We start from the raw sequence: 11,111 nt of genomic DNA on the forward strand, positions 1-11,111 counted from the left end.
AAATAGAGTCCAGGCGTATTGAAGGAGGCAAAACCTCCTCACCCCCAAGTAAGTAAAGTTTCTGAAGGAATCGTGGAACCTGAGCCTTCTCCACATCCTTCCACTCACGAAACACCATATCCTTCACAGGACCCTGGAAAGGCATGGTAAAATTCGAAGGTGTCTGATATTGAGGAAATAAATGAGAATCCGAGTTTGTAGGTTGAAATACTGGGAAACCCAAATTGTCCCGAACATGTGCCATCACTTCCCACATTTCTTCTCTGGAAACATATTTCCCCCCAGATGACGTTGATGGGGCCTCATCCTCACTCTCTGATGAGGATTTCCTCGCTGCTACCGATGAGTGCGCACGCTTAGACTGACCAGACCTGGCCACGCCTGCTTGCAGTGCCCTGGTAACAGCTACCTCAATCATATCCTGTACATCCACTCTAGACATGAGGGGAGTACCCCTGTCAGATACCTGTGGGTTCTCAGGAAGAGCAATGCTATCCTCACCTCCCTCCACCGAGGAGGAAGAAGATACAATTCCATGTAAAATTTCATAAAAACCACGGGCAGAACGCCCGTCCTACCTGAAAAGCATCACAAAATTGAAGTTCCTCGGTTCCTCGCGGCTCCTCGGCGCGGAAACCCGGAAACCAATGCCCCAGCCACAGAGGGCCGGCTGACCCCGTCAGCCGGCCCCCAGTACACGCCTCTCGAGCAGCCATGCTGCTCGTTCAAGACGCGACCCAGCCGTAGCACTCCTCGCGGAGCTCCGCGTCCCGAGGAGTGCCTCCTTCGACGACCTCCAGGCCCCGCCGTGCAGGTAAGAAAAGGGAAAGAGATTCGTGTAGCGTGGGCTAGACAAAAAGAACAGGAGGGGATAAGGGTGGGGGGGGGTTTTGAAAGGGAAGGGAGGGTCTAGGGGGGAGGCGGGAGGCCTCATTGGTTAAAAGGAAGGCGAGGGAGGGACGGGAGGTAATGTGTGCTTATTGTTTCAGGTGTGGATAACCGGCACTTATTTGTGAGGGCCGGGGCTTATTCTTTTGCCTCAAGCATCTGCTGCGAGCAAAAGACACATATGGGAAGGACGGAAGAAGGAAAAACGAAAAAACGTCATAAAGGGAGAAAGTAGAAAGTTGCAGGATGAGCTGAAGGGGCAAGGGTGGCCGTAAATGGATTGAAGAGGCCCGAGATGGCTTTAGGATTACGCTGCCTCAGTATTCAGTGCTGGCAGATTTAATAACAGCAGCCTCATGTTTAAGAGAAGGGCTTTGAGCACCGGCACCTCTTTATTTACAAATTAAGCACTGACTCAAACTCTTCCCAAACCTCTCAACCTGCACTAACACTAGCACATTACTCAAACTGACCTTTCACCCTGTACTCATACACCTTCCAACCCGGAACACACACCTCTCTCAGGTGCATACTCACACAGCACTCACCCCGCACACTGCTCGCCCTGCAGCACTTATAGATCTCGCACTTTGCACCTCCACTGAGACATTGCTTACCCTGCACCGACACCCCATTCACGATGCACTCAAATACACTTGTGCCGCTCACTTGTCACTCACTCTCCGCTCTCCCAGCATCACCTATCACTCACAATGCACGGTCAAACCACTACCTACGCACTCCCAAACCACACACTAGGGTGACCTCCTGGCATAGAGGCAAGTTCCGGACAGGACTGTAAAAAATTCAGGAAAAAGGGTCAAAATTCAGGACAAAAATTCAAGAACAAATATCAGTTTTACAGACACACCTAAGAGAGGCCATACCCCACTACATTATCAGTGCATTTATTTACTATTTTATAGATAGCACTATTTATTTACTATGGTATTTTTCTGATTGCCTCCTGGTGTGCTACATTCAGGTGTCACATGACATCCTTGTTCAGTAAAAAAATGAACGCCCTTCAGCACTGTGTCAAGACCATCATCCGTACCCAAAACTACCCAATCTTTCTTGGAGAGAAAGCAATGGCAACATTTTGATTATGGTTCTAAACATTTTAAAACCCATGCAGACAGTTTGGGAAACATTAAGGTAAGTAACCTTATGCTAGTTTAAACAAGCTGAACAACGACGTCTGGCTCACCTCAACCTTCTATGGACTTTCAACCTAAAAAAAATAATGAGGCAGAGAAGATGGTGTGGGCAACAGTCTCACACCTAACGTCAGGATGTGAGGTACCCACAACCTGCCTGCAGTCTCACAGCACTAGAGTGTATGTCTGAGACTTTACATTTATCTCAGAGTTGGAAGCCTGGACTACCGATCAAAGATAATAAAAGAGGAGGGTGAAATCGAGATCAGATGGGAGATCCACGGCAACTGATTCAAAGGGTTGTTGCTAAAAACTGGATAAATAAGGAAGAGAAAAACAAGGTGGGACAGTTCCTAAAATCAGACAAGATGGGCCCACCAAGAGTACAGGAAAGTATTGTGTACCAGGGGAGTTGTCTCAGCAGACAGGAGAGAAACAGAAGAGGCACTCTCAAGTGGTTGAATAAGCAGCGCCCACCCACCGTGGCAAACTCTTCTGGTGCAGTGGTACGCTGGCCGTGCTTATGAAGGGAACGCAGGAAGAGACCCCTGGCAATGTTTTGCTGGGCAATTGCCCACTCTATCCATGTCCTAAAATGGTTTTGAAACTGAGCAAAAGCCAAACCAGTTATCTGGGTTATCCCTAAGTGTCAAAGTTCATATAGAATCTCCAAAATATTTGGGGTGGAAATTGCACAAACAAAATGTAAGAACATGAGAAAGATTTTAAACCGTAATTAGCATTTCTTCAGCATATGGTACTGTTTTTTCAATGTATACACAATTAGACATCAGATTGAACTGGGAACCAGTTACCTTTCGATACCTAGGGATTAAGATCTACCATTTCCCCACCAATCAGCACAATGGAAATCTGTACAGAGCGACACTGTCCCTCCAAGCCCAGTTTGCTTTTTGGTCTTCTCTTCCACTTTCAGTAGTAGGCCACATGGCACTAGTAAAGATGGTGTTCTACCCAATTATTTAGTTATTTTGCTAATCTTCCCCTGCTCATCCCTCATTCCTTCTTCAGACAAGCCACACATTAGATGTGGTTCCTGGGACGCCGTCTGTTAGCTCCTTCAACTCCAAAGCTACCCATGACTGCAGGTGTGTTAGGCCTTCTGGACTTAGAACACTATTACTTAGCTGCACAGCTCCAATGGGTGGCTCTCTGGCTGTCTGGCTGCCCCTGCATGAGATGGGGTTTATCCCAAAAGACTTTAAGGAGGGTTTACTGGACTACTCGTCGTTCCTACTGACCATTCTACGGATCACCATCCGGGGTTATCCTGCACAGCTTTCTTTTGCCTTGTTAGAACCTGTAAACTCACTGACATGAAGAAACCATGTGCTCCTGCACTACCTTTTCTAAGCCTCCCCACTCGCACGGGACGGCTGCACTCAGGGCAACTCCGTCAGTGACATGCTGCAGGCGTCTTAAAATTGGGGGATTTGTTGGTGGGCGGTGAGCTACTAGATTTCCAAACCCTTGTGGTAGACTACGATCGTCACCCGGATCAACTTTTTACTTACTAACACCTTAAACAATCATTAAATACCCTATTTCATGTCTGTCCCCTAGCATTACCCCCAAATGAGGTGTGCCAGAAGCTCTACACTGTAGGGACTGGCAGCAAACTGATAAGATGGGTGTACAGACCTTTCCTGCAACATGGAGACCACTCCAGGGCTTCTCGCCATACTACCTGGGAGACTAATGTGGCCAAACCTTTGCAAGATACGGACTGGGCTACAATACTGTACTCTCCCCACAAATTATCCCACAGATTCCACTTTAAGTACATTCAGATAGCTTCCTGGGAATGCATTCCACCCGTTTCTTGCCATTGGCTTTGTGGTTTATAACTCACATTTTGTTGCTTTCAATTTGCTGGCTTTATTTGTTTTAGGCTGTCCAGCTTGAGTTTGTCCCTTCCCTTGCTCAAATCGTATTTACAGTATCCTTCCGAGTGCTCCCTTTCTGTAAACAACCCTGTAAATCTTCTCATCTCGTCACATTCGCTCTGCATTCAAAGAACAAGGGAAAATGTCAGGCTCTGTCTTCGGTAGGAGCTTGGTGTTTACTGTTCTTTACCTGACTTCAAAGTGAGAGGATTTATGTGACAATCCTGCTGGAAACTGGGGGTAGGAAAGAGTTTTTTTTCTATCACATGACAACATTTAAATGGGCTGTGCAAGGATTTAAGAATACATCACAGTTAGGAACACAAATGAAGCACATCTTTGTCAATTCTGAACTGTGCTGGAAACAAATACCTTAATATCATTAAAACAAATCATTACACTAGGTGATGCAATTTCCACACATCATCACCTGTGCACTGTATCGTTTTATTAGTAAAGCTGTATGTCTGTGCCAATGTAATGGTCATTTCAATAAAATATGTGTTGTCTGTAATAGCAGTGTGTTACCACACCATGCATACTCCACTCCACTCTACTCTTCACCACTCCACATCACGACACTCTACTCTGCACAACCTTACTCTTTGCCACTGCTCTATATACCACTCTATACCACTGCGCTCTGTGACACTCTACTCTGCAACACTGCACTCTCCGCCACGGTACTCTACACCACTCTACTCTGTACTACTGCATTCTATGCCAATACACTCTACGCTACTACACTTTATGCCACTCTACTCTGTATCACTCCATTTTACACCACTGCACCACACAGCGTTATATTCTACTCTGCACTGCACCACTCTACACTACTCTAGAGTACCAATCTATGCCACTGCATCACTTTGCACCACTCTATGCCACTGCACTCTATGCAACTCGAGTCTACTCTGCACTCTTCACCACTGCACTATACACCACTCTTCACTACTGCACATTCTGCCAGTTTATTGTATGCACCTCTACTCTACTCTGTACCACTGCACTCTATGCCACTCTACTCTGCACCACTGCACTGTACTATGCACCACTCTAATCTATGCCTCTGCATTCTATGACACTGCACTGTACGCTGCTGAATTCCATGCCGCTGCACTCAATTCCATTTCACTCTACACCACTTTATTCTGCACCACTCTATGCCAGTGCACTCTACACCAGTCAACTCTGCTGCATACCACCCCACTCTATGCCACTCTATGTGACTCCACAGTATGCCACTCCTAAACACAACACTCTCTGCCACTGCACAACACTTTACTCCACTCTTTTCTAGAAGAAAATATCTTTGTCATCAGAAAGCTTCAAGTGACTTCTTGGATTACAGCCAATACAGGTTTCCAAGCCCCTTTACATTTGCAGATCTACCAGTTGTGCACATTTGCATTTCTTTCAGGAAGGAGACACCCTGGCAAGAAGGTCGGTTTCTTATCTGTCTACCCCTCCGTAGTGATCAGAGCACAGGAGATTCCCTCCCTTCCACCCCAGCTGGGGAAACTGAATTGTCCTAATTACATTTGTCTTTTAGCTGAAAGGCTAAAATTACGAACAAATGCTGTCTGTTACACCAATCATCATGGACAACTGATGGTAGGGGTAAATTACAGAAGTTTGTGATAATTACAGACAAATGGTCACCCTACCACATACCCTTCACTCACACATATCTCGCCCTGCTTTCATATCTCTTATTCTGCACTCACACCACACCATACCAGAGGCAGATCGTAATTTTACGCAGGAGGGGGCACTCACGACACTTACTAACAAATACACATACATTCATACATGTATGCACACACCAAACATTAAAAAAACATAAAACTTACCTTAACAGCAGCAACTCCGACAGGGAAGCCTCAGGGGTCTCAGGACGGCTGAGACTGCTGCCTTCCCTCTCAACCAATGAGGGGAGGGCAGCAGCCACAAGCCTGACCTAAGGTCAGCCAATGAGGGGAGGCAGCAGTTCCAATCCCATCCCAGAGTGGGATGGGGTCAGTGAGACTGCCGTCACTGATTGACACTCGGCCCTGGGCACTTCAGGGCTTAATATTGAAGCACCATGTCCAAGGCAATCAATGATGCTACCCCTCGTCAAAAGGGGGGGGGAAGGCCTTGAGGCAGCTTTGCCAGGCTGAAGAGGTCACACTCAGAAGAGCTGTTTAGCCTGACAGATGCTCTTCTCATCTGGAAAAAGGTGGGGGTGGACCCTTCAGCATGCTACAGACACATCATTAACCCTGCACACACTCACTCACTCTGCACACTCATACACCACTCACTCTCTACTCACATGCAGCTCACCCGATGCACTCACACTTACACAACCATCGCCTAGTGCCCGGACACCACTCAGCCTGAACTCAGTCACTGTTTAACTAGCACTCATGCACTGCTCACCCAGCATCGTTCATACAATTCCCACCCTGCCATCACACCATTCACCCTGCAGTCACACCGCTCACATACCAATCACTCTGCACTACCACTGCACTCACCCTGCACACTCAGGCACCACCCACCTTGCCCCCTTGCTCTGAACAGGCAAACTGCAGCAAGATACTTTCTACCTGTGCTCAGAGACTTCTCATTCTGTACTCACACTGCACCCAGACACCCCTCACTCATTCATTGCTAACTTCCACAGACAGTGCTCATGATGCACTCACACTGCTCACGCTGTGCTCACACACATCTCACCCCACACACACATCTCTCAACTTGGACTCACACACATTGCACCTTGTACTCATAAACCACTCACCCTGCACACAGGCACCACTCTTTCTGCACTCACCACTCCTACACCAGCAGTCACACACCATTCACGCTGCACTCACTTAGTGCTCACCCCACACTCATCTTCCACTCACCCTGAACTCATATATCAGACTGAGTATATTCACACAATGCTCTCCTGCACATAGTTCCCTCACCTTGCACACAACTCCACTCACGCTGCAAGCACACTACGCTCATTCTGCACACACTCTCTATTCACACTGCACATTCATACACCGCTCATCCTACACACTCACTGCTCACTCTGCAGTCAGTCACTGTTCACCATGCACTCAGACATGACTCACACTGCAATGAGGCAGCAGTCATCACGCACTGAGGAACCGGTCACCTTCCACTCATGCACCAATCACCCTGCACTCATGCACCGATCAACTTGAACTCACGCACCACTCACCATCTAGTCATGCACCACTCACTCACCTTGCATACATAGGGCCTGATTCAGAGTTTGGAGGATGGGATTACTCCATCACAAACGTGACGGATATCCCGTCAGCCGTATTGAGATCCATTATATCTTATGGAAATCGTAATAGGGTGGACAGGATATTTGTCATGTTTGTGATGGAGTAACCCATCTTCAAAACTCTAAATCAGGCCCATAGACTGCTCACTGTGAACTCACTCGCCCGTGGATTGGAAGCAGTTTACGGGTGGCTTCTGGGAGTGAGGTTAGCCATTGCAGCAGGGATTTAAGAATATGTCATGAGCGCCTGAGAAAGCTCAAGGACTACCACCACACCTAGTTGAGCCAGTACAAACTCAGACATATGGTGCAGCTCCCTGTCCCTGCAGCATCCCGAGACCGTTGTACCAAACAGGGAGGTCACCGGAACGAGGAGTTCCAGGTCAACACCTCTCTTGTAAATGCCTTACAGCAGTGGTTCTTTATTATTATTCTTCATTATGCCTTCTGTGGACCTTCAGTGAATTACTACTGAAGCCGGTGACAGCCACTTCAGCAATTTCTATTTAAACCTCAAAACAGTACGCAAAAATACAGAAGAATGTTTACATCAAACAATTACACAAATTATGAAATATTTTAATTAACTCACTAACCAAAAAAGTGAAAAATGAAATTTTAAGGTGAAAATTGGAACTTTTCAAAATGTAGTTTTATTTCTAAAAAATGAAGTGATATGCTAGACTCCAGCGTACCGTTTTATCCTTTTTGCTCCTAATGTTGGCACTTTCCAGTGATGCTTCAATTGAGAACGCCAATTGTCCATTCTACATTCTGTTTGCTGTACGTGTGCTGCCCCCATGATTTAAGATAAGGATAGCAACTTAATGTTTAGCTTCTAGGTTCAAATTCCTTCACATTTACAGAGCGTTTTTAAACTTTCAGCTTTCCTCCTTGGTTTTTAATGTATATGTGTTTTAGTAATCTGCTAGTAGTATTTGATTTTCTAAGCAGTCAAAGACCCACTAATTAGTTGTGGTGGACCCCCAGGGGTACACGAACCACAGGCCAGGGACCACAGCCACAGAGCGCTGCTGCCCTATACATTACTGGGGCCCATTAAATTGGTCACTGACTGGTGTGAGCCCTTGGTCACCAACCCAGGCACCAGTTAGATGAGCCTCAACACCAGCCCCAGGTGCTACAAGGACAAGTGATGATTCCCACCATTAACCACACTCGCCACCCTAGATCAACCCTTCTCCAAACTTCTGGTGCAATGTCCCTCTCTCCTGTGGTAGTTTGTGGGTAGCAGCAGCAGAGAGGCTGCCCAGGCCTCCCCTGGTGGCATGGGCCTGCTCCGGTTTAGTGCCTGTATGAGCATGCAACTATGAGTAAGCCGATGTTTCATTCTGCATGGACATGCATGTGCTTGAGTGTGCATGTGAAATACATCTGAGAGAACGTCAGAGGTATTGCTTGCGAGAGCGTTAGAGGAATGCCACAAAAAAGAGAGAGGCTACTGTGGTACAGCCCGTGTTAAATAATGGACTGGATACCATAGCAAGATGGTGAAGAAGACATGCGCGTAAACCCAGCTAACGCAACATCATGTAAGCATTGAGAAAGATGCACTCCCTTGGCAGCATATAGATAATTGATGGATCCACCTAAATTCTTCAGCGTAATCTTTTCCTTAAAATATACTACTCTGTTTATTTCCTCCAGCTCGTGATAAAGCACTGGTACATGGAATCTTTCCAAGTATTCCCATTGCTCCTATCACCACAAAGATCTCCCTATCCAAGGAGATTTCTGACATCCCCATGACTTCTATGCGCTTCCAAAACTCGTTTAGGGCTAAAGGAAACCAACCTTGAAATGTTGTCCCTGTTGCAGAATCTGAGTGCAACTTGGAGGTGACAACCTCCAGTGTTCATAAAATGAAAGGATGGGAAGTGTCACTGCACCTGCCTCTCCAATCCGTGTTTAGCCTCGGGTCACGTGTTTAGGGAATGACGAGAATTGGGTGTCCCCACAGACAGTTCACATCAAACTGCTGTGCTATGTGGTTAATGTAGGAGGCTGGCCTGGCTTATAGTGGGTACCTTGTGCTACTTACACCCCGTGCCAGGTCCAGTTATCCCCTATTAGTAGAATAGAGGTGTTTCTAGCAGCTTAGGCTGATAGAAGGTAGCTATGGCAAAGCCGCTTAGGCTGAACTAGGAGACATGCAAAGCTCCTACTATACCACTTATATCATAGAGCACAATATCATAAGAAAACACAATACTCAAGTTACTAAAAATAAAGGTACTTTATTTTTATGACAATATGCCACAAGTATCTCAGTGAGTACCCTCAGTTAGAAGGTAAGTAATATACACAAGTTATATGTACACAAACCCAAAACAGCTAAGTAATAGAAAGAAAAGTAATGCAAACGGTGTAGAATTACAATAGGATGCAATAGGTGAACATAGGTCTAGGGGCAACACAAACCATATACTCCAAAAGTGGAATACGAATCACGAATGGACCCCAGACCTATGGGAGCTTGTAGAGGGTCGCTGGGACTGTAAGAAAACAGTCTGGGTGTCCAAGATACCCCACCCCAAGACACTGAAAAGTAGGAGTAAAGTTCCCCCACTACCCCAAGAGGACACAATAGTCGTGATAGGGGGATTCTGCAAGAATCACAAACACCAGCAAAGCACTGAAGACGGATTCCTGGACCTGAGGACCTGCAAGGCAAGGGGACCAAGTCCAAGAGTTGCGATAGTGTCCAGGGGGGGCAGGAGCCCAGGAAACCCCGGATGAAGGTGCAAGAAGGCTGCCTCTGGGTGGAAGAAGCCAAGGATTCTGCAACAACGAAAAGCGCTAGGAACTTCTCCTTTGGATGGAAGAGGTCCCCTGGCGTGATGGAGTTTGCAGAAGTGTTACCACACAGAAATACCACAAACAAGCCTTGCTAGCTGCAAGGGTCACGGTAGAGGTTTTTGGGTGCTGCTGGGGACCAGGAAGGACCAGGATGTCGCCCCTTGGAGAAGGAGACAGAAGGGGCGCTCCGCAACTCAGAGAGCCCCCACAGAAGCACGCAGCACCCGCAGAAGTACTGGAGCAGACACTTAGAAGATTTGTGAACCGGAGTCCACTCACAATGGAGGGTCCCACAACATCGGAGTCCAACTCAGAGGGTTGAGCACTGCAGGACGGAGTGCTGGGGACCCAGGCTAGGCTGTGCACAAAGGAATCCTTGGAGAAGTGCACAGAAGCCGGAGCAGCTGCAAATCACGCAGTACACAGGTTTGCAGTCTAGCGTGGGGAGGCAAGGACTTACGTCCACCAAACTTGGACTGAAGAATCACTGGACTGTGGGGGTCACTTGGATATAGCTCCTGTGTTCCAGGGACCATGCTCGTCGAGATGAGAGGGGACCCAGAGGACTGGTGATGCAGAAGTTTGGTGCCTGCATTAGCAGGGGGAAGACTCCGTCAACCCACGGGAGATTAGTTCGGGATTTCCAGTGCAGGGTGAAGGCAGACAGCCATCAGAGCATGCACCACCAGGAAGCAGTCGAGAAAGCCGGCAGGATTAGGCACTACAATGTTGCTGGTAGTCATCTTGCTACTTTGTTGCGGTTTTGCAGGCGTCCTGCAGCAGTGAGCGGTCGATCCTTGGCAGAAGTCGAAGAGGGAAGTGCAGAGGAACTCTGGTGAGCTCTTGCATTCGTTATCTGACGAATACCCCAGAGGAGAGACCCTAAATAGCCAGAAAAGGAGGTTTGGTTACCAAGAAAGGAGGATTGGCTACCAAGAGAGGTAAGAGCCTATCAGAGGGGGTCTCTGACGTCACCTGCTGGCACTGGCCACTCAGAGCAGTCCAGTGTGCCCCCAACACCTCTGTTTCCAAGATGGCAGA

The sequence above is a fragment of the Pleurodeles waltl genome, chromosome 7 (assembly GCF_031143425.1).
Source record: "Pleurodeles waltl isolate 20211129_DDA chromosome 7, aPleWal1.hap1.20221129, whole genome shotgun sequence".
Classification (NCBI taxonomy): domain Eukaryota; kingdom Metazoa; phylum Chordata; class Amphibia; order Caudata; family Salamandridae; genus Pleurodeles; species Pleurodeles waltl.